Genomic DNA, 24,609 nt, shown 5'->3' on the forward strand with positions numbered 1-24,609 from the left:
TCTCTTTCCAGTCCCTGCCTCCTGAGCTGTGGAGCTCCGCATCTACCTAGATTTGCTGTCTCACACTTGGAATGTCTAAGCCTTTCCCCACAGGGCCTGGCCCTTCTCCCACGCCCAGGCCCGACTCAGCTGTCCGCACAGTGCCTGCCTTCCAGGGCCAGCTCCGTCGGCCACCCTGCCACCTCCTTTCCATCTCCCAGGCCTTCTGCTCTCCTTGCCTCCACTTCCCAGCTAAGTCTTCCCGCCACAATTATTCCTCTAACTTCCCTGGTGCTAGAGTTCACGTTCAGAAACTCCAGTGGATCATGTGATTGACGCACATGTTCCCTGCACACATACACATACCCATGATACAGTCTGGCCCCTCCCTCTGCCACCTTCAGAGGTGAGCAGGAGAGATCCGGTACAGCCAGCCTTGACAGCAGGGCCATCTAATGGAGCCGTGGGATTCACGCCTTGCCTGCCCAAGTGTGGGCCACCCTACTAGCTGGTGAGGGGATGGGGCTGGATGACAGACCTGGGAAATAAGGGTCCCTTTCAGTCAGCCATGGAATATGGGAGGGGGTGGGAGCCGTCAGAGGAGGTATTACTGATTGAATTGTGTTCCCCCAAAAAGGGAGGTTCCAGTACTTTGGAATGCAACCTTGATTTGGAGACCTCTATAGAACAGGAGAAGGTCAAGTTACAAGGAGGCTTTTGGTGTGGGCCCTAATGGGGTACGACAGTGTCCTTAGGAAAAGTTCTGATGCGAGCAGTCACACAAGGAACACCATGCACAGATGAAGGCGGAGAGGATGGTGATGCTTCTGAGTTAAGGAATGCCAGAGAGCTGGCAAACAGCAGAAGCCAGGTGAGCGGCAGAGTGGATTCCAACTTAAGCCCCGAAGGACCCAACCCCACCAACACCTCCATCCCGGATCCAGGAAAGTCAGTATCTGTTGGTGAGTCTCCCTCTGCTTGGGGTCCCGTATTCAGGCAGCCAGAACAGACATGCAGGAGACAGCAGGAAGATGCCGGTCCAGACATCCGGGGAGGGACTCGCTCATCAGACAACGAGAAAGCATGTCCATGCCTCAGGAGACAGGTTTGTATCTGGAACCAGGAGCCTCTGCTCCCCATTCAAGGTGACCTCAGCAAATGATTTGAGCTGTGCTTACGAGAGCAAGGTAAAGTCATAGCTCCTGAAGCTCTTTCAACATGTTGACTGTACAAAAGAAATGCCGGCTGTCAATGTCCCATCGTCTCCTGCCTGGAACTGTACCCAGCACATAGTAGGCATCCAAAATACTTGCTGAATTAAAAGAAGGTCACCCTTCTCCATGGGGTGAGAGAAGCACAGCACTCAACATCTTCTGGACCTGCCCATTCCAGGCACCTTGCACCAGCACCCTGTCTCTGTGCACCCCGGCTCAGGCTTCCCCCACTGCTCACAGAGACTATCTACCATTGAAAGGCCAAGCCCGATACCGGTGCATCACCCCAATCAAAGCCAACGTCTGCCTTTTGTGAACTCCTGCAGGGCTCATGCCTCTGCACGTGGCAAAGCGAGGCTCACCGTGTCTTCAGTTTAGCAGCACACTGTTTCCTCTGCTAGTCCGCACTTTCTCAGAGCAGCGACCTTGCCCACTGCCTGCTTTGTAAGTGAGATGTTAATGGAATGTGCTCATACGGTCTACCTGTCTTGCCTGTGGCTTATGTGTTCTGATGGCAGAGCGGAGGAGTTGCATCTGAAACCACGTGGCCCTCAAAGGCCAAAATATGGCCATCTGTCCCTTTGCAGAAGAAGTTGTCGAGGGCTGGCATTGTGGTGCAGTGAGCTGAGCAACCTGGCAACACTGGAGTTCCATATCAGAGAGCCAGCTCAAGTCCAATCCAGCTCCCTGCTAATGCGCCTGGGAAAGCAGTGAAAGATAGCCCAAGTGTTTGGGGCCCTGCCACCTATGTGGGAGACCCAGATGGAGCTCCTGGCTCCTGGTGTCTGTCTGGTGAGACCTCACCATTGCAACTATTTGGAGAGTGAACCAACAGATGGAAGATATTTCCTCTCTCTCTCTCTCTCTCTCTCTCTGCCTTTCAAATACATAAATCTTAAACAGCAGAGAAGTTTTTGCCAAATCTGGATCTTTGCACCCCACACAGTACTTAGAACAGTGTCTGAGTATACTGAGGGGCCACGCCCAGGACATACTCTTTCCTACCCCTTTCCCCAAAGGGTGACTACAGTACAGGTGCCTAGGGAGTCCTGAGGACTGGAATTGGGGTGCAAGGGCCAGACAGAGCAGTCAGGAAAACCACACAAGGGCAGAGATTTCCCAAGAGCTTAAGTAAGTCCTGGAAGGGGCCTTAAAGATGGATCCCCTGGTCAAAGGGACCTATTTTTTTTTTTTTTTTTTTTTTTTTTTTTGACAGGCAGAGTGGACAGTGAGAGAGAGAGACAGAGAGAGAAAGGTCTTCCTTTGCCGCTGGTTCACCCTCCAATGGCCGCCGCTGCAGCCGGCGCACCGCGCTGATCCTGGCAGGAGCCAGGAGCCAGGTGCTTTTTCCTGGTCTCCCATGGGGTGCAGGGCCCAAGCACCTGGGTCATCCTCCACTGCACTCCCTGGCCATAGCAGAGAGCTGGCCTGGAAGAGGGGCAACCGGGACAGAATCCGGCGCCCCAACCGGGACTAGAACCCGGTGTGCCGGCGCCGCAAGGTGGAGGATTAGCCTATTGAGCCACGGCGCCGGCTCGGGACCTATTTTACAGATGTGAAAATGAGACCCAAGAGGGGAGATGATTATTAACTAAGGCGAGATACAATTTATGGCATTGGCATTTGGAGCAGATAGGCTGAGTTCGAACCCTGACTGCACCATTTATAGCCTGCAGCTGGGGCTGGCGTTGTGGCACAGCAGGCTAAGCCACTGCTTGCAATGCCAGTATCCTCTAGCAATGGGAGTTCTTGGCTCCTGGCTCCTGGCTCTTGACTTCTGCCTGGCCCAGCCCTAGCTGTCGTGGCCTTTTGGGTAGTAAATCAGCAGATGGAAGCTCTCTGTCATTCTGCCTTTCAAATAAGCAAATCTTTATAGCCTATAACTTTGGGCAGCTCCCTCAACTTCTCTGTACCTCAGCTTTCTTATCCATTAAACAGGTGAAATTGAGCTATCTCTTGAATCGGTGGGGATTAAATGAGGCAACAGATGTGAACAAATGGTTTGAGGACTTTTTTTTAAGGTTTTTTTATTTATTTGACAGGTAGAGTTACAGACAGTGAGAAAGAGAGACAGAGAGAAAGATCTTCCTTCCGTTGGTTCACTCCCCAAATGGCTGCCACGGCTGGAGTTGCACCAATCCAAAGCCAGGAGCCAGGAACTTCCTCCAGGTCTCCCACGCGGGTGCAGGGCCCAAGCACTTGGGCCATCCTCCACTGCCTTCCCGGGCCACAGCAGAGAGCTGGACTAGAAGAGGAGCAACTGGGACAGAACCCGGCACCCCTATGGGATGCCAGCGCTGCAGGTGGAGAATTAACCTAGTGGGCCACCGCACCAGCCCCGAGGACATTTTTTAAAAACCTCAAAAAGAGGCAGGTGTTGTGGCTCAGCAGTGGGTCAAGATACCACTTGGGACACTCGTGGCCTGTAGCGTGCTTGAGTGTGGTCACAGCTATACCACTTCCAATCCAGCACCTGCCAGTGCATCCTGGGAGGCAGCAGTTGATGACTCAAGTGCTTAGGTCCCTGCCATCCACATGGGAGACCCGGATGGAGTTCCTGGCTCCTGACTTCAGCCTGGCCAACCCTGGCTATTGTGAGTACTTGGGGAATAAAGCAGCAGATGGAAGATATCTCTCTTTCTCTACCTTTCAAGTAGATGGAAAAAAAGAAAAAAAGACAAATCCACAAGTGTTAGCTATTGCTAACCTAACAGTGGACACAGGTAAAACTAGGCTCCCCTGCTCAGGGCAATGGTAATGGCATCTGAAGGCGTGTGTGGGGTAGGGCCCCATGATTTCCTAACTCCATGCACATGTCTCGGGTCAGTTATTTACAGAGAGCACGCTACATGCTGGTGCAGCGATCTGGGCTCCTTACTTCCCTGCGGCCTCTTCCTTCCTTGCTTCTAATGTCCTTTTGTTCTTCTGGGAGAGGAGCCTTTGAATGGTGAGTAGTGGTCCCCAGGGTTACCGCCCACGAGCACTCTGGCATGCCCCACACTGCTGAGTGCTGGTGTGGTGGTCAGGGGGCCTCCTCTCTCCAGGTGCGTCTGCCTGCACCAGTCCTGCCTCATAGAGGCTCGGAGAGTGAAAGCAGCTGCCCAGGGCTCACACTGCTGGCAAGTGGCAGAGCTGAGCTGGCGTGGAGGCCCCCCGTCCCGCTGCACGTTCCCTGCCTTCAGCTTGGAGGCCAAGCAAAGCCAGGAGTCAGGAGCCCTGTTTGCTCTAAGTTTCACCTCTATCACTTGCCTGGCCTTGGACAGCAGCTCCGCCTCCCTCCTTCATGTGGTGGTGTCTCCTCCTGGTTCTCCCCCACCCCCACCCCCCCACAGCCTTGCCCTGAGATGCTGCAGGAGGAAAATGGCCCCTGGGGGCTGGCACTGAGCCCGGAGCTGGCCTAGCTCCCCATGGCTAGCTGGCCCCCACATTCTCTCATCGTGGCTCCATGTGGCTTGGGCCAGCCTGTCCCCTCTCAGGTTCTCTACGGCAGAAGAAGGAGGCAGCAAACGCATGCCTGCTGCCTGCCCCAGGCCACTGCTCTCCTTGGCAACAACAGAACCACGGGGGTGCTCTGCCTCAAGGACAGCCACTGCCCCCAGGTGCCAGGCTTCTAGGATGGCATGGCCGTGCGCATCGTCAGGAGGCACGCATGCTGGCATTGTCCCTGGGGCTGGGAACCCCTCCACAGCAGGCTGGCTGCCCCAGCCCCACAGCCCGCCAGGCTGCCTCCCTCCCTGGGCAGGGCAGCCAAGCTGCCAGCTGCCAGCAGGCCTATTGTTCAGCAGTGACAAAAAATGGCTGCGGGAGCACAGGCCCGGAGAAAGGCTGGGGCGGGGAGGGGGAGGGGAGCTGGGGAAGTGTCTCCTCACCGCAGCTTCCCTGGAGGGCTGGCCTGCATGCTTGGGACAAGTCAAAGATCAACGCGCCACTGAGACCAGCCTACGGCCCTCTCCCTGGGGCCTGACAGACTCCCTTTCAGTGTCTTCTAGGATGTGATTGTGGTGGAAGTTTGTGTATTCGCATAGAGAGTCTGGCTGCAGGATTTATGGTCACTTGTCTCCCAGCTGAGTGGCTGAAAACAGTGCCAGGTGGCCAAGGCTTTGAAACGGTGTCCTTCCAAGTTCATCCCAGACACGTTGTCGCGTTCCCGCTGGAGAGGTGCCAGTGACGAGGACGAGAGCCCTTGACGTCTCTGTATAGTTTAATGGCGTATGAAGAATTTCCCATACGCTCGCTTCGTTGATACTCAGGACGATTCTGGAAGGAGCGGCAGTGCAGGGAGGCTGAGCAGGCCTGGGGTCCAGCGAGGGGCACAGGCTCCTAAGTGGGAGGGGGTCTACAGCCCCCAACTCTGGCCCCCTCCCTTGTTCTCCTCTGGGGCGTGCTCCTCAGCTATGAACAAATTAGGACCCACAACTACGAATGTAGCCAAAAGTTAGGTATTCTCGCGGGGACTCAGCGGGAACTGAAGCCATTCGGACTTGGCTTCTGTCCTTTCTGTCCCTGGGACAGCCCTTCCCCTAGCACCCCCCACACTCTCACTGCAGTTGAGGGAGGCAGAAGGGGCCCATGTCGGGGCTGCCGCTGCCATCCCACAGAGCCGTCCCAGATGTTCAACCTTAGAGAAAACTGGGGCACTTACTCTGGTAACCCAGCTAGCTAGATTCCTGCCGCTGCTGTCCCTCCCATCCCCTCTCCCTGCCTCTGCCACTCTGCTGCGAACACAAGCTTTGCTGTCAGAGCGCTGCCACCTGACGGGAGGCTGACTCACCCAGGCCCCGCTACCTGCTGAGAGCTTCGTGTGTGTGTGTGTGTGTGTGTGTGTGTGTGTGTGTGTGTTCTGGTGGGGCTGGGCAACTCCAAAGCACAGGTCCACGGCGGTCTGGGGACCTCTGAGTCACCATGGCAGAACCCAGGACTTCGAGCGGCAGGGGTGGGGGGAGGGCTCACTGCTGCTGCAGGGCTGTGGTCAGGGCCTCCTGAGTGAGGGCTGCAGCCAGCTGCCGGGTCATTGGGGTAGAGATTTTCTCTCTGTTTTCCAGGCTGGCCTGAGCTGCTGAGCCTGCACTGAGAACAAGTGATCTGCAAGTGTGGAGGGTTGCTAGGCAGAGAGGCAGCCTGGACTAGGGGGTCCTGGGCGGAGGGCTCAGGAGAGGCGGCCCCTCTCGGCCTGGCGAGGTGCTTCGGTCTTGTTCTGAGCAGTTCGTGGACAGGCTGGGTAGTGAGGCCCGGGATGCTTGGCACCCCTGGTGAGGGCTGGCGGGGTAGGGCTGGGCGCCTGTGCCTCAGCGGGCTGGCACTGCCCTTGTGAAGACTTTTGCTCTTGGACTCTGAGCTGGGTCACCCTCTGACCTTAAGGCTGCCGAAAGGGGACCCAGGCCCAGAAAGGTTGGGCAAGTTGTCCGAGGCAGCACAGCTGGTAACTGGGGAGGGGTCTACATTGTACCCCTCTGGAACATACCACCCTCCCATGCACAGGGCTGGGGGCCATACCACAGATCCTTGTGCAGAGAGCTTGGACGTGATCCCCAGCTGGCTCGGGACTGGCTCAGACAGGAACGAGGAACCAGAATGGTGTCCTGTTCCCAAATCCCTGGCCCTCAGTTTGGCTACAGGGAAGAGCAGACCAGTCAGGAAAGGATCTTGGGAAGAGACAAAGGCTCACCCCCCACAGAGACGGATCCATGCAGTCCCAACAGAGCAGAGGACAGAAACAGCTCGTGGCCCAGGAAGACAGGCGGGGGCCGCGGCCCATTAGGGAGCCCTTGCGATTCAGTCAGCACACCTCTGTCGGCTCACCCAGTGTTCCTCACCCCTATTCACCTGACTGATGACACCAAACTGCTTCCCATCCTGCTCCTTCTTCTCTCCAGGGAGCTGCGGAGTCGCCCACGACAACGCCATCCCCACTGCCACAGTCATCTTTCACCACAGTCGTCACAGCGGCCTCCCAGCCTTGCTTGGGGCATCTGGCCTCAACACAGCACCCAGAGTGATCCCTGGGAAAATTCACGAGTCCTGTGCCTCCAAATACACACACGTGGGGATCTTGAGAAAACACGGATTTCCACTGTGCAGGCTGGAGATGGACTGAGCCCGTGTGTCTAAGTCACCCCCAAGTGATGCTGGGCCAGGTGTTAGGCTGGGTTCCCCCTGGGCTCCAGGCATCCCCGTGGCTCTCTGAGCTCCTGTTGTGGCCTTTGTGGCTCCTTCTGTTTGTCCCACCCTCCATTCACGTCCTTCTAGCCCTCCCTACCAAGGACGCCCCCGCCTCTTGTGCTGGGCACGTTCAGGTCCCTGTGCCGGGCACTCTGCCTCCCTTCCCCCAACTCTGCCTTGTGGCCCCTCCCTGCCCACCCTGCTCACAGTCCCTTCCCTGTGCTCCTGCCTTCACAGCGCTGCCATCCCTTGGAGGGCACTCCGCTGTGCTTGTTTGATGGCCGGGTCCCCCTTGCGGAGCTGTAGACACTGGTAGGGAAGGCAGGCTGTAGCCTTAGTGTCCCTGTGACCATGACCGCCAACGGAAGGAAAGGGCTGGGTCCCGCTAGGGGCCAAAGCTCCAGCTCAGGGCAAAGTGCACTTGGCACCTGACCCCTCTGTCCTCCACAGCCTCAATCTCCTGCTGGACGACAGGCCCTGGGGCTGCAGAGCGAACAGTCAAGGCCTGTTCCCTGACCTCTGCCTGGGTATGCTCTGAGCTGAGTTCTCCGGGGGTTGTGTCCCGTGATTCTCTCTACTGCAAAGCAAGCCCTGTCAGGGGGTGGCCTCTCTATTCACCTGGGTTATTGGCATCCCTTCCTTACCCAGTCCCATCCTGCCCAGGGCCCATGCTTAGGCAACGTGCAGGGTAGAGAATCATCTAGGCCTGCACTCCCTCCCTCGCAGGTGGGGGACCTTGACCTGTCCCTGAGCCCTCCTTCCCACCCCCCAGAGAGGGGTGAGAAGATGGAGGATGGGGGAAGGACAGCTCACCTGGAGGGAGGGAGCCTGGAGACCCAGTCCCTGGCTGGAAGAAGGACTGAGGGGTCAGGATTTGTGTGCGCTCGCATCAGATTGTCTTCTCTTTTCATGCTGCTTGCCAAGGGCCCGCTCGCCCACTCCCTGCCCTCCGTGGGCACCTGCAGGCCTCTGGCTGTGGAGGAAGAGTGCCTTGCTGGTAGCTAGTGCTGACGGCAAGCGGCTGCCTGGCCCCGCCAGGAGGGAGAGAGGGGTGGGCAGCAACCCTTTGAAAAAAATCACTTTTTGATTTTTTTTATTAATAGATCTTACCTTTTAAAGTATATCTAGGTTTACAGCAAACTTGCAAAAAAATGTCCCGTTCTATCATACTCCTCTCCCCAGGTCCCTCTAAGTGTCTCCCTTGCCCACGTTTTGCCTTATGTGGTACACTGGTTACATTTGATGGGCCACCGTTGTTAGCTAAAGCCCATGGTTTGCATGAGGGTCCACTCTTGGTGGTGTCCATTCCAGGGGTTCTGGCAGTGTATGATCGCACGTATCGACCCTGGCAGTGACATACAGAATGGTTCCACTGTCCTGACAATCCCCTTGTGCCACTCATCATCCCTCAAGTCTGCCCCAAACCTGGACAGCCTCTGACCTGTTTACTGTCTCCATAGGGAAGTCTCATCTAGAACGTCAGAGAGTTGAACCCACGCGGTATGTAGCCTTTTCAGACACTTAGCAATATGCAGTTAACGTTGTGTTAGTGGAAAGAAGGATTCTGTTCCCTTGGAGTTGCTCAGAGGAAAGCTTTGTTTACTGGAGACAAGAAAAGGAGACCGTGGGAAGGCAGAGTTCCCTAAAAAAAGCCGCCTCCGAAGCAGCAGCTTGCAGGTCTCTTACTGCAAGGGGAGTGCCCAGGATGTAGGAAAGGGGTGCAGGAGGGTGCTTCCTGCTCAGGAAACCTACACGTCCACACGTCGCACACTCAGAACTCTGACTGAGGGGCCGGGGCTGTGGCAGAGCGGGTGAAGCCTCTGCCTGTGACGCCAGCATCCCATATAGACGCCGGTTCAAGTCCTGGCCGCTCCGCTTCCGATCCAGCTCCCTGCTAATGTGCTGGGAAAGCAGCAGAAGGTGGCCTGGGTGCTTGGACCCCTGCACCCACGTGGGAAACCTGGGTGAAGGTTCTGGCTCCTGGCTTTGGCCAGGCCCAGCTCTGGCCTTTGTGGCCATTTGGGGAGTGAACTAGTGTGTGTGTGTGTGTGTGTGTGTGTGTGTATGTCTCTCTGCATCTCTATAACTCTGTGTTTCAAATAAATAAATCAATCTTAAAAAACAAAAACCAAAACCAGCTGACTCAGCCTGGTCTCGCAGCTTTCCTTGCCTCTGGTGCTGTGGCCCCTTCTGAGTCCAGGGCTGTGAGCTGCGCCATGCCCTCTGAGAACAAGCGCTGCTGGGTAAAGCATTTACCTTCGTTTGGTCTGAATCCTACACTGCTGGCTACAGTGCTTCCAAGCCCTTTCACGGCGTCATAGTGTTCAGCAAAAATCTTGGGAGGCCATGGTTTCAGTGAAGCCCCTGCACCCGAAGAGACCAGTTAAAAGTCCCAAAGGACTCACGATAAAGTTCCGCTTTACCGAGCTGAAGCTAAGCTGTTCATCTGACCTTCAGCAGGAGAGACAACGGCCACGTGTCCGTCCCAAGCAGGCCAGTTTCACCGGACGCGGTAATAAATCCTGTGTGCCTTCCTCCGTACACCAAGATGGCCACCGGAAGTCATCCGATGCTAACCGTGGGCTGTCTCCTTGTTCTGCCTCCCCACCCACAGCGTGCTGGGAAAGCATCTTCCACAGGACCAAAGTCACCTTTTGTTCTGTTATGCCGCCTTTGTCTACAAACCCAGCAGGACACTGATTCTGTTTTACCGAATGAAATGTTGACTGACTTTAGGGTCAAAATTAAATCCGATTGGCATAGGCATTGTGGCACAGCAGGTTAAGCCAGGGCTTGTGAGTCCCACATCCCACCCAGCTTCCTGCAAATGCACCTCGGAGTCAGCAGAGATGGCCCAAGAACTTGGCTCCCTGCCGCCCATGTGGGAGACCCGGATGGACTTCCCGTGTCCTGGCTTTGGCCTGGCGCAGCCATGACTACTGGGAGTGAACCAGTAGATGGAAGAACTCTCATTCTCTCTCTCACTCTGCCTTTAAAATAAATAGACAAGTCTTTAAAAAGTTAAAACTCACTCTTTAAACTATCTTTAAACTAACTCATTGTAATTTTGTTCTTTGACGATAGCTTGATAGTGTTTTAGCCCGGAATGATGCTCCACTCTCTGATGTACCACAGTTTATTTATACGTTTATCTCCTGAAGGACACTTGGGTGCTTCCAAGCGTTGGCAGCTTTATAAATGAAGGTGCTATCAGTATCTGTGTGCAGGATTTGGGTGGACATATGCTTTCACACATTAGGGCAAATAGCTGAGAGTGTGATTGCTGGGTCAGATAGTAAAAGTACATTCAGCTTTGCCAGAAACAGCCAGACTTCCACACTGCCTTCTGAAGTGGTCCATCATTTTGCATTCCCCACCAGCAACGAGGCAGAGTCCTGTGTCTCCACGTCCACTCGGCATTTGGGGTTGGCAGCGTTTTGGATGTTAGGTGTGTTGTGGCTATCTTGTTGTTCTGAGCTGTGATTCCCTAGCAACACATAATGCTGAGCACCTCTTCCATGGGTTTATTTGGCACCTATAGGCCTTTGAAGATACATCTGTTCAGGTCTGTGCCCATCTTTAGTTGATCGTGTTCTCATTATTGAAGAGTTCTCTATTTTGGTTACTAGTCCTTTCCTAGATGTGTGTTTTGCAAAGGTTTTTCTCCTGGAATATGGCTTGTCTTTTTATTCTCTTAACAATGTCCTTGCAGAGCACCAGTTTATTGTTGTAATCAAGTCTAACTTTTTGGTTTTTTTCTTTAATGAATCATACTCCTGGCCTTGTATCTGAAAGTCATAACCAAATCCAAGTTCACCTAGATTTTCTCCTATCTTATCTTCTCCAAGTTTTATAGTTTTGCATTTTACATTTAGGTCTAAGATCTGTTTTAAGTTAAAATTTTTTAAGGATTTATTTTAATTATTTGAAACAGTTACAGAGAGAGAGATCTTCCATCTGCTGGTTTACTCCCCAGATGACTTCATGCTGGTTCACTTCCCAAATGACCTCAACAGCCAGAGCTGAGCCAATCCAAAACCAAGAGCTAGGAGCTTCCTCCAGGTCTCCCACATGGGTGCAAGGGACCAAGGACTTGGGCCGCTTTCTACTGCTTTCCAGGTACATTAGCAAGGAGCTAGATTGGAAGTGGAGCAGGCAGGACTTGAAACGTTGCCCATATGGGATGCCAGCACCCCAGCCGGTGCTTTAACCCGCTGCGCCCCAGCACCAGCTCCTAAATTTTTTTTTTAAGATTTCTATTTTAGGCTGGCACCGCAGCTCAATAGGCTAATCCTCCGCCTGTGGCACTGGCACACTAGGTTCTAGTCCCGGTTGGGGCGCCGGATTATGTCCCGGTTGCTCCTCTTCCAGTCCAGCTCTCTGCTGTGGCCCAGGAGGGTAGTGGAGGATGGCCCAAGTGCTTGGGCCCTGCACCCGCATGGGAGACCAGGAAGAAGCACCTGGCTCCTGGCTTCGGATCAGCACAGTGTGCCAGCCGCAGCAGCCATTGAGGGGTAAACCAACAGAAAAGGAAGACCTTTCTTTCTGTCTCTCTCTCTCTCTCACTGTCTAACTCTGCCTGTCAAAAAAAAATTTTTTTTCTATTTTATTTATTTGAGAGGTAGAGTTACAGTCAGAGAGAGAAAGAAGTCTTTCCTCCACTGGTTCACTCCCCAAATGGCAGCAATGGCTGGGACTGGGCTTATCCAAAGCCAGGAGCTATGAGCTTCTTCTGGGTCTCCCACACAGGTGCAGTGGCCCAAGGACTTGGGCTATCTTCTAACTGCTTTCCAGACCATTGTAGAGAGCTGGATCAAAAGAGAAGCAGCCGGGACACAAACCGGTGCCCATACGGGATTCCCAGTCACAAGCAGAAGCCTACTATGCCACAGTACTGGCCCCTTAAGTTAATTTTTTAAAAATATTTATTTATTTGAAAGTCAGAGTTATACAGAGAGAGGGAGAGATTGAGACAGAGAGATCATCCATCTGCTGGTTCACTCCCCAAATGGCCACAACAGCCAGGGCTGGGCCAGGCAGAGGACGGGGGCCAGGAGCTTCTGGTCTCCCACGTGAGTGGCAGGGGCCCAAGTACTTGGGCTGTCTTCTGCTGCTTTTCCTCTACTATTAGCAGAGAGCTGTATCAGAAATGGAGCAGCCAGGACACCAACCAGCACCCATATGGGATGCCAGTGTCACGGGTGGTGGCTTTACCCACTACATCAGAGCGCTGGACCTCATTTTAAGTTAACTTTTGAGAAGAGTATAAGGTCTGTGTCTAGATTTGTTTGTTTGTTTGTTTGTTGACTTTAAAGGTTTATTTATTTATTTGCAAGCCAGAGTTGTAGAGAGAGAGGGAGAGACACACACAGAGAGATTTTCCTTTTTCTGGTTCACTCCCCAAATGGTCACAATATGTCCAGGAGCCAGGAGCTTCATCCAGGTCTCCCACATGGGTGGCAGAGGCCCACACAGTTGGGCCATCATCTGCTGCTTTCTGCAGGCCATCAGCAGAGAGCTGGATCAGAAGTAGAGCAGCCAGGACACAGGACATGAATTGGTGCCCATCGGGGATGCCAGTGTTGCAGGCAGCAGCTTTACCCACGACGCCACAATACCAGCCCCTAGACTCATTTTATATGTATGTGTGAATGTCACAACATTGTTTCCAGCACATTTGTTGAAAAGACTACTCTTTCTTATCGAACTGCCTTTGCTCCTTTGTCGAAGATCTGTTAAACTATATTTGTTTGGGTCTATTTCTGGGCTATTATCAAAAGACAAAATTATAATACATTTAAAGATCTTATTGGCTTTACTTGCAATTCTAGGATCTGGTAACACTTTGTAAACAGAATAAGTGTTTCAGTGAGCTGAGCAGAAGAGGTTTTAGGGAGAGAGAGCCTGAAGAAAGCAGAGACAAAGCGCAGTCTGGCCGTTTCCAAGTTACCCCCTTGTAAGGTGGAGACGGCCAATAAAAAAAGTAACCAGTTGGTTAACACCAGGTTACTTTAGGTTACCTTTTCGGGAAGGTTTAAAATAGGTAACTTCATTATCATGCCAACTGAAACTGGCCGGCTTGGGGAATTTGGCTGTTATCTGTCTCTCCTGGTTCCTCAGGTCAGGTGACAGTTCGGTTTCAGTTTTGTGGTGTGGAACTTCAGCGCCGGTAGCTCTGCTTCGGTCTGTTGGGCCTCAGGTAGGCGCTCAGTCCAAACCGATGGCCTCCTGGAACTTACACGCAACACCACTCTGTTCCATTCATCTGTTTGCTTCTTTTTACATTGCCGTTCTGCCTTGATCTCTGTAACTTTATAGTACATCTTGAAGTCGAGCAGTATTGTTGCTGGAGACAGCTGGGTCAGAGGTCCATGTCTGCACATTTCAGACATGAGCTAGAGAGCAGCAGTGAGCATGCTGATGGAGTTTAAGGAAGAGGATAAGGCTGACAGGCCAGGCGGGCATCCCAGTGAAGAACTGAGGGCCAGTCTGCTGTAGACCGGAGTTTTTGTAGATGTGGGTATGGCCCACGGCTCTCCTCTGCCTTCCCCTTTCTGGGATACTGGTGGGCGGAGGGCTTTTGGGACATGGAATTCATGAAAATCCTCCTAGGAGCTGGGCCTCACCTGCAAAGTTATCAGACTTGGGCAAGATTTTTGAGTGTAAATGCTGATCTGCTTCCAAGGTGAGTTTCTGTGCTTTTTCCCTCATTCAAAGGCACAAAAATTCCCATTTTTGTCCTTCAGCCCCTCTCACACCCATGGGCTAGTGTCTACCTTCCTACCTGATAGTATCAATCTGCTGTCTTTGTTTTCTCTCTCTCTCTCTCTCTTTTTTTTTTTTTTTTTTTTTCAGGCAGAGTGGACAGTGAGAGAGAGAGACAGAGAGAAAGGTCTTCCTTTTTGCCGTTGGTTCACCCTCCAATGGCCGCCACGGCTGGCATGCTGCGGCCAGCGCACCGCGCTGATCCGATGGCAGGAGCCAGGTGCTTCTCCTGGTTTCCCATGGGGTGCAGGGCCCAAGCACTTGGGCCATCCTCCACTGCACTCCCTGGCCACAGCAGAGAGCTGGCCTGGAAGAGGGGCAACCGGGACAGAATCCGGCGCCCCGACTGGGACTAGAACCTGGTGTGCCTAGAACCTGGTGTGCCGGCACCGCTAGGCGGAGGATTAGCCTATTGAGCCGCGGCGCCGGCCTGTTTTCTCTTTCAATATTGTGTTAGCTGTTCTGGATCTTTTGCCTTTTCACGCAAACTTCAGAATCAGCTCATCAATATCCATAAAGATAACTTGCTGGGATCTTGATTGTCATTGTGTTGAACCTGTAGATCGGCCGGCGCCGCGGCTCACTAGGCTAATCCTCCGCCTAGCGGCGCCGGCACACTGGGTTCTAGTCCCGGTCGGGGCGCCGGATTCTGTCCCGGTTGCCCCTCTTCCAGGCCAGCCCTCTGCTGTGGCCCGGGAGTGCAGTGGAGGATGGCCCAGGTGCTTGGGCCCTGCACCCCATGGGAGACCAGGAAAAGCACCTGGCTCCTGGCTCCTGCCATCGGATCAGCGTGGTGCGCCGGCTGCAGCGCGCCGGCCGCGGCGGCCATTGGAGGGTGAACCAACGGCAAAAGGAAGACCTTTCTCTCTGTCTCTCTCTCTCACTGTCCACTCTGCCTGTCAAAAAAAAAAAAAAAAAAAAAAAAAAAAAAAAAAAAACAAACCTGTAGATCAAGTTGGAGAGAACAGATGTCTCAATGATACTGTCTTCCTATCCATGAACCTGGAATATCTCTCCATTTATGGAGATCTTTGGTTTCTTCTACCAGCATTTTTAGTTTTCCTTATACAAACTTTGCATGTTTTTTAAGATTTAGATTGGTATTTCTTATTTTAGGGTGCTGATATAAATGGTGCTGAGGCTTTAGTTTCAAATTCCAAAGCATTCAACATTTCAACAATCCTAACATGAATCAGGTTACATCCCAGCCCCTGATTCACATTTCCCACTGAACTTAAACTCTTAACTCCTCCCCTGGCCACCCCTCCCCACCAACCTCCTCTCTCTTGGCCTCACCTTTCCTCAGTGCCCTACCTTACCTTTGGGACCTTGGTCTACCATGCCACCCTCCATCCCACCTCAGAAACTTTGCACCTGCTCTACCTTTCCCTCTATCTTGGCTATTAGACTGAACCGAGTCCAGAAAAGGATAAACATCAGCGATTGCATAGAGTCCTACCTCACAGGTCTCAGCGTCTGTGTCTTCACTCAAATGGCATTTCCCCAGAGTGACCTTCTCTGCTCACCATGTCCCCAGCCAGGCACATCACTCTGTCTCCTTTTTCCCAGCATTTATCACCATCTGGAGTCATCTCAGGTATTCACTTTTTTTTTTTTTTTTTGACAGGCTGAATTAGTGAGAGAGACAGAGACAGAGACAGAGAGAGAGAGAGACAGAGAGAAAGGTCTTCCTTTCGTTGATTCACCCCCCCAAATGGCTGCTACGGCTGGCGCGCTGCACCGATCTGAAGCCAGGAGCCAGGTGCTTTTCCTGGTCTCCCATGCAGATGCAGGGCCAAGGACCTGGGCCATCCTCCACTGCACTCCCGGGCCAGAGCAGAGAGCTGGACTGGAAGAGGAGCAACCGGGACAGAATCCGGTGCCCCAACCAGCACTAGAACTCCCAGGGTGCTGGTGCCGCAGGCGGAGGATTAGCCTATTGAGCCGTGGGCCACGTATTCACTTTTTTAAAATATGTATGTATTTATTTGAAAGACAAAATTACAGAGAGGCAGAGGCAGAGAGAGAAAGAGGTCTTCCCTCCACTGTTTCTCTTTCATCCACTGGTTCTCCCCAGATGGCTACAATGGCCAGAGTTGCACTGATCCGAAACCAGGAGCCAGGAGCTTCCCCCAGGTTTCCCATTTGGGTGCAGGGCCTAAGGACTTGGGCCATTTTCCACTGCTTTCCCAGGCCATAGCAGAGAGCTGGATTGTAAGTGGAGCAGGCGGGACTTGAACCGGCACCCATATGGGATGCCAGTGCTGCAGGCAGCGGTTTTACCTGCTAGGCCACAGCTCAGGCCTCTCAGGTATGCATTTGCTGCCTCATTTCTTACCTGCTTCTCTCCTCTACCATACAGGGGTACTCTCCTGACCCAAGAGCAGTTTTCTTGGTCAACAGCCCCACAGAGACCAGATGGCTGGGGACCCAAGATACTAGCCTAGGGAAAGGGAAGGACCCCCACACCCTAACTTGATTGATGTTAAATTTCCCACCAGCTGTCTGGCTGAGAACAGAGCCTGACTTGCCTCCCATAGAACAATGGGGAAACCTGATACATCTGCCCTAAGTGTGGAGGAGCAGATTCGTAACCTCCAGGGTCACGTGGTTGAACACACACATGGGTTGTTCAGAGAAAGGGTTCCGTTGGAGGCAGAAGGGACTGAATGAGCACCAGGCTCTGCCCTGCTTGTTCCCTTGGCTCCCACCTCCTTTGGCCCATCCATGCTCCACAGCAGAATAGCTTTCCTGAGACCCCACGGTGCTTCTCCCCCTTCTACTCTGATCCACAACCTTCAGGAACTCGGTATTGCCCAGAGGAAACAGTTAAGGTCTTGCACTCTCCTGCCTCTCTGACTCCTTATGGGTCCCCTGCAAAGGATTTGCCCTTCTTACCCCTCTCCCTAAGCAAACCCTGCCCATTCTTGGGAGCTCAGAGTAAGCCCCGCCTCCTCCAGGAGCATTCTGTCTGCCACAGTTCCCGCACGTGCGCGCCTCCTCCAGTCAGTGTTCGCTCAGCTCGCAGGGTTTCTTTGAGGATTACTGGGGCCTGTCTCAGAGCTCCAGGCTCTGGAAGATCAGAGACTGTGTGCACCGGCTCTGAGTGTTGGAAGGGGAAGGCAGGGAGATGGAGAGGTCTCCCAGCGGGGGAGGACCTTTGTGGAAAAGTCTCGTGTGTGTGTGTGTGTGTGTGTGTGTCCGTGTGTGTCCTACAGCACAGAGGCTCAGAGAAGTCGGTTGCTGTGCCCTTGAGGGGGATCTGTGCAGCAACTCCTCCTTCTCCTCCTCCTCTTCCTCCCCCACCCCCACCCCCTCCCCACCCCGCAGCATGGAGCCAGCCGGTTGGACTCAAGTGGCAGGAAAAATGCACCCCCCTTCCAAGCTGCTGCACATCTGTGCCCAGACAAAGGCAGCTATTAATCCTGGCCTTTGTGTGAGTGTTTGGGTGTTGAATTCCACTTGGCTCTGCCGCTTTTGCAAGGGGAGATTGGAGGGGATTTATGGACGACAAAAGGGACCCACTGCGGGAACTGGTGGGGGGCAGCCGAGCTGAGAGACCCAAGTGCATTCACTCTGGGCCTGGGGAGGGCTCCTGGGAGCCCAGCTTCAGCCAGAGCTGAGCAGGGCTCCCAAATTCCCAGGGTCTGAGTCACAAAAAGAGGCCACTCCCCAAGAGGAAAACACCAGCTTCACAGCAGGGCTGGGGCCTGCCTTCCACTCCAGATGCTGCATGGCAGAGCACCCAGTTGGACGGGGCCTGGGTGCTGCTCCCTTTAGGCTGGGGGCAGTCATTGCCCAGGGGAATCCAAGAGAGGGGGATGGGGGAGGCAAGGAGCAGGAAGCAGGCCAGAGCCCAGGGACTGAGTGCAGGCTAGGGAGAGCACCTCGGCTGAGTCAGCACCCTGGCACTAGGGCCACAGGGCCGGGGCTGGGCTCTCAGGAGGAGTTCCTGGGTCCCTGGTCAATATCCAAGGAATACTGTCCATATCAGGTCGAAACAGCCCTTGATGGGCTCACCAGTGTGTATATGTGTGTGTGTGTGTGTGGTGTGTGATGTGTGTATAGTATGTGATGTGTGTGTGTGTGCAGGTGTTATTTGATTAGCACTTAGTAGAAGGTGTAGGCTGCTTAGTTAACCTGTGTGTGTGTATGTGTGTTTGATGTGTGTGTATGGTATGTGATGTGTGTGTATGTGCGTGTATGGTGTATGATGTGTGTGTATGGTGTGTGATATGTATGTGGGGGGGCAGGTGTTATTTGATTAGCACTTAGTAGAAGCTGTAGGCTTCAGAGTTAACCTGTGTGTGTGTGTATGTGTGTGTGTATGGTGTGTGTGATGTGTGTGTATGATGTGTGATATGTGTGGGGGAGCAGGTGTTATTAGCACTTAGTAGAAGCTGTAGGCTCCTGAGTTAACCTGTGTGTGTGTATGTGTGTGTGTGTATGGTGTGTGTGATGTGTGTATGATGTGTGTGTATGGTGTGTGATGTGGGGGGGTGAGCAGGTGTTATTAGCACTTATAGAAGCTGTAGGCTCCTGAGTTAGCCGGTGTGTGTGTATGGTGTGTGTGGTGTGTGTATGATGTGTGTGTGGTGTGTGATGGGGGGGCAGGTGTTATTTGATTAGCACTTAGTAGAAGCTGTAGGCTCCTGAGTTAACCTGTGTGTGTATGTGTGGTGTGTGTGATGTGTGTGTGTGTGGTGTATGATGGGGGTGGGGCAGGTGTTATTTGATTAGCACTTAGTAGAAGCTGTAGGCTCCTGAGTTAACCTGTGTGTGTGTATGGTGTGTGTGATGTGTGTGTGTGTGGTGTGTGATGGGGGTGGGGCAGGTGTTATTTGATTAGCACTTAGTAGAAGCTGTAGGCTCCTGTGTTACCTAGCCTAGGGTGTAAGCTGCCTTTGCCCTTGCCACTCAGTGAATTTCATTTATAAATGAGGCTCCCAGCTGTGGGTGCTTGACTCCGGGCTCACAAGTTATCAAGTCACACCAAGGAGTTCAAGTGCTTTTTTCCCTTGATGGGTGTAGAGAGAGACACTCAGCTTCTTCCCCTTCTGCCACCTCATCTGGCAAGTGGGCTAATGTCCTTCACTCATTCATTCCATCCAGCACTGAGCTGCTGGACTGCAGGACTCGGTTCTGGCAGCAAATGGGAAAGGTCGTCACTTGCTAGCACCCCTGCCCGTCCCCCACCCCTGTGTGCCGCGCCAGGCTTCTGGGCTGACCGAACCATCTGGTCAGTGTTAGTGTTACGGAAAACAGCAGCAAAGGCAACAGTGGTTCTTGTCTCGAGTACAATGTCCACGTGGACAGGACCTCGAGCAAAGCAAGAGTGGCTGAAGTCAGAACCGTCCCACTTCAGCAGGCAGGAGGGGTTCCAATAGAGGGAGCCCCTCAGAGGGCGGGGACAAAACCCACAGACACCTGAATTGTAATCCTGTCTAGCCATCAGAGGGTGGGATAGGCAACTTCTTTCTATTCTCATGATAAAGCTAGAAACTCAGAGTGGGTGGGAGCCTATATCGGGTCCACTCTTCTTCTTCTTTTTTTTTTTTAATTTATTTATTTGAAAGGCAGAGATACAGAGAGAGTGTAAGGCCGCCACAAAACACACCAAACACCAGAGTAAGGGAAAGGGTTTACTGGGGGAAACCCTACAGACTGGAGGAAAAGGCGAAGAAAGAAAAAGAGAAAGAACGAGAGTATTGTGAAAGATCAAGAGAGAGCCACGTGTTCAGGAACAGGTCCTGTTAAACCTTTGCGGGGTAGGGGGGCAGGCAGGGAAGTAGGAGCAGCGAATCCCATTAGGGTGGGGGCGGAGCTCACACTGGTGGTTGGGCCATGTGGTCACTTGGCTTCCAGCAATGGCACTGGGGGCTAGAGCCTAGGATGGTGTCCAGGGCGTAGATCGTATCATAGATAAGACTGTGCCATTTTACTAACAGAGAGCGAGAGTGACGGAGATCTTCCATCGTCTGGTTTACTCCCCAAATCGCCATAATGGCTGGAGCTTGGCCAGGCCGAAGCCAGGAACTTCTTCTGGGTCTCCCATGTGGGTGCAGGGGCCCAAGCACTTGGGCTATGCTCTGCTGCTTTCCCAGGTTCATTAGCAGGGAGCTGGATTGGAGCAGGGTACAGTGCTATGGCATAGTGGGTAAAGCCGCCACCTACAGTGCCAGCATCCCATATGAGTGCCTATTCAAGTCCCGGCTGCTCCACTTCTGATCCAGCTCTCTGCTATGGCCTGGGAAAGCAGTAGAAGATGGCCCAAGTCCTTGGGCCCCTGCACCCGTGTTGGAGGCCCAGAGGAAGCTCCTGGCTCCTGGCTTTGGATTGGCACAGCTCTGTTGTGGTCATCTGGGGAGTGAACCAGCAGATGGACGACTTTCTCTCTCTCTCTCTCTCTCTCTCTCTCTGCCTCTCCTTCTCTCTCTGTATAACTCTGACTTTCAAACAAATAAGTAAATAAGTTTTGGTGGAGCAGTGGGGACTCAAACTTAAGCCTGTAATGAGACAGCAGCATCGCAGGCAGAGGCTTAACCTGCTATGCTACAGTGCCAGTCCTCCTTGTCCACTCTTAATGGGACTTCTCCTTTCCTCGTTCCAACAGGGGCCTGACCTGACTACCTGTTAGCCCAACCAACTAGTCACATAAGGAAGGGTGGAGGCAGGGCAAAGGACACTTTGGGGTAGTGATGTGTGCGAGAGGGGCCAAAAAAAAAAAAACAACGGGAAGCTCTTGTGGTTAAAGGAGGAAAAAAGCAGCCTAGCATTCACACATCAAAAGTCTTGCCCTTAACCTTGCAGGTGGGTCTCAGCCCTCCTCCTGCTCCCCTCCTTAGGGGACTCTCCCCAACCCTGCGTGTGGGGACTGTTAGGGCTGACAAAGCCCTGGGAGGAGTTCCCTGAATCCCATGACCAGAGTGCCCTCCACCCAGAAAGGGGGGTGGGGGAGGAGAAATGGTGGGCCCAGACCCAGCCCACATCTGAATGCAGACTGGGCTCCCGGGTCTTTGCGGAGATGTCCGCCTGGCCGCCTGTGTTCTCGGTACCCTTGGCTTGGTTGCTTACTGCCCAGCTCTGCCTCACAGCTGAAATCCCTTTCCTACAGGGGACAAGGACCTGTGTCCCAGCTGGCTCCGGCACCGGTGTGGCCAGGCAAATGCGGAAGGGGCTGGGGTCAGAGCGCTGGTCACATGGTACAACGCCCAGACAGACCCTTCTGGGGCTCGAGGCACTGAGGCTCAGCTTCTCCCGCCAGGAGGGCTGCAGTGGGCTTGCTGGGGGGGGGGGGGGGAACACCCACCACCGCAGGGAAGGATCTGGCCAGAGTGGCCTCTACGGAGTGCTAGGTGCCAGACGATGCACACTGCCTCGTCTCACTACAGCCTCATTACCATCCGGTGTTACTGTTCCCATTGTACAACTGTACATACTGAGACTTACAGAGAGGTCAGGGGCCTGCCCCAAGGTCACTTGGCTAAACAGAAAGGGGCTCTTTTCTTGACTCAGGCGCTGGATCCTCCTCTTCTTCCCCAGTTCCAGCAATGCAGAAAAGGCCTGCGGATAATCCCATCTGAGCCTCTAGTGTAGCTACTTGGTCAAAGGCAAGGTGTAGAAACATGAGAACTGACTGATGGGATTATCTGGGGACTTCCTAGCGCCAACATAGTGACCATCTCCTAGAAGAAAGCAGGTTAGCAAACTTTGCTCTGGAAGGCAAATTTCTTAAGCTAAAAATGGATTTTTCCTTTTGGCAAACATGAATATGTCTTTTACAGAGGAAAACTAGAAAATACAGAGACTCAGAGGTAATGACTGCTAAAACTTTGCATTTGTTCTTGCAAACATATAGAAGATTTATTTTTTTAAAAAAAGATGTATTGATTGATTTGAAGGGCAAGACAACAGAGAGGAGAGACAGAGATAGAGAGAGAGATGTTCCACCCACTGGTTCACTCAAAAATGCCTCTGGGCCAGGAGCCAGGAACTCCATCCGGGTCTCCCCCTTGGACCATCCTCCACTGCCTTCATGGGCTGGATCAGAAGCAGAGCAGCGGAGACTCAAACTGGTGCTCTGATGTGGGAAGCTGGTGTCACACGCAGTGCCTTAACCCACTACACCGCAATGTCGGCCTTGATTTTACAAAAATAAAAAGCAATGATGTTCTTATTTTTGGGAAATTGCTCCTTTTCACTTGATAGTTGCTCTGAACATCTTCCCGAGTCAGGATATATTTCTCCACCATATCGCACTCAGTGGCTGTATGGTGTTCTAGTCTGTGACTGCACCATAAGCAGCTGTACTCATTCCCTAATGGTAGATGTTTAAGGCTTCACAGGGGCCGGCGCCTTCAGGGCCGGCATCCCATATGGGAGCCAGTCTGAGTGCCTGCTGCTCCGCTTCTGATCCAGCTCCCTGCTAATGTGCCTGGGAGGGCAGTGGAAGATGGCCCTAGTGTTTGGGCCCCTGCACCCTCGTGGGAGACTCAGATGGAGTCTCTGGCTCCTGGATTCTGCCTGGTTGTTGCAGCCATTTAGGGAGTGAACTGGTAGATAGGAGATTCTCCCTCTCTCTCCCTCCCTCTCTCTCTCCTCTTTCTGTAACTCTGCCTTTCAAATAAACAAGTCAATGAAATCATTTTGTTAAAAACAATATTTGCAGTTTTTGTTCCTGCTGTGATTAACAACTCTAGTTCAATCTCAATATGTTCTTATGTAGGATCTGAATGTGACATTGAGGGGTACAGCCTCCAGAAAGGCGTAGCCGTTTATTCTCCTCAACAGGGTGTGTACCTCAACGCCTATCCCCCAACACAGATACAGACACTTCCGTTATTCCCAGGAATATACACTCTTTAGGAAAAGCAAGGTTGACAATTTGATACATGAAATGCTATCTCATTATTGTTTATTTAGCATCTCTTTAATTATTAATCAAGGTCAATAGGTTTTCATTTTGCCTTTTTGAATTACTCATTCATGGCCTTTATCTATTTTCCTATTGAATATTCTTTTCAATGCAGTTCTCTTATTTTAGGTGGCATTTTAGAATTACCTGGAAGACTTTTTTAAACAGCCACAGAAGAGAGAGAGAGGAAGGAAGAAAGGGAAAAGGAGAAAGAAAGGAGGGACAAGGAGGGAGAGAGGGGAAGGAAGAAGGAAGGCAGGTGGGGTGGCACTGGGGCACAGCGGGTCAGGCTGCCGCTGGGGGCACCTTCATCCCCTACCCAAGTGTCTGGTTTGAATCCTGGCTGCTCCGCTTCTCATGCAGCTCCCTACTGAGGCACCCAGGAGGCAGCAGATGGTGGCTCAAGTACCTGTGGGAGACCCGAACGGAATTCTTGGCTCCTGGGTTCATGTGGCCCAGCCCTGGCTGTTGTGACCATTTGAGGAGTGAACCAGTGGATGGGAAAGCTCTGTCACTCTCTATCTCTTTCTCTCTGTCTGCCTTTCAAGTACATGAAAATAACCAAACTTGAAAAGGAAAGAAAGGAAGGAATAGAGGTAAACTCCTATCCCAGAGATAGAGAGGGGGATGGGGAGGGGGAAGGGAGGGGGAGGGGAGGGGGAGGGGAGGAAGAGGAGAGGGAGAGAGGGGAGGGGGAAGGGGAGGAGAGGGAGAAAGGGAGAGAGGGGGAGGGGAGAGGGAGAGGGAGGGAGAGAAGGAGGGTGAGGGAGAGGGGGAGGGGGAGGGGGAAGAGAAAGGGAGGGGGAGAGGGGGAAGGGGGGAGGGGAGAGGGAGAGAGTGAGAGAGAGAGAAGGAAGGAAGACACACTTGCATCCCAGAGTGAACGTCTGGTGGAGCTGGGCACTGGGATTCTCTGCAGTGTTTTCGTGCTTCTGATTTGCCGCCACGGTTGAGAAACTCTGCTATAAGTTAGATTTCCACCACCGTCTGCCTAGCGCTTCTGCTGCACCATCTCGTCTCATTGCTTTGACACGCAGTGTTCTCTTGTGAAAAATGCGCAGCCCCACAGCACCCGCCTCCCAAATCCCTTCCTTCTCCTCCGAGAGGCAGGGGTTTCAGGCAGGAGGCTGAGGCAGGCGCCGTGGTCAGGCTCCGCGCCAGGAGCACTGGAGAAGAGGTCAAAGCTGACTCAGGCAGCGGGCTCTCCCTGCAGCGGCGGAGGGGCACACAGCTAAGGTTCTGCGCAGCCTTTGCCTCTCCCTCGCACCGCGCCCCGCAGCACGGCAATGCTGCCCTGCTGGGGCCCTGAGGTGGACGATCAGCGTCTGTCTGAGGCACTCCTCTCCTCCCAGATGTCAGCAGGAGAGAGAGGAGTCTGGGCCCGAGGAGCTGAGTCCTTCCGGAGAGAACCAGCTCCAGACTCCTGCTCAGCTGTGGGGGGACTCCTCCCTCCCCGGTGGCTGGTCCTCTTCGGGGTTCGTGGCAGTCTCTAGCGTGTTGGAATTCATTCCTGCTAGCACCTAAGGGATCTGCTCCCCTTCTCTGCCTCTGCTCCCCACCAGGGCAGGCGGCAGCCCC

This window comes from Oryctolagus cuniculus, chromosome 2 (assembly GCF_964237555.1).
Source record: "Oryctolagus cuniculus chromosome 2, mOryCun1.1, whole genome shotgun sequence".
Taxonomy (NCBI): domain Eukaryota; kingdom Metazoa; phylum Chordata; class Mammalia; order Lagomorpha; family Leporidae; genus Oryctolagus; species Oryctolagus cuniculus.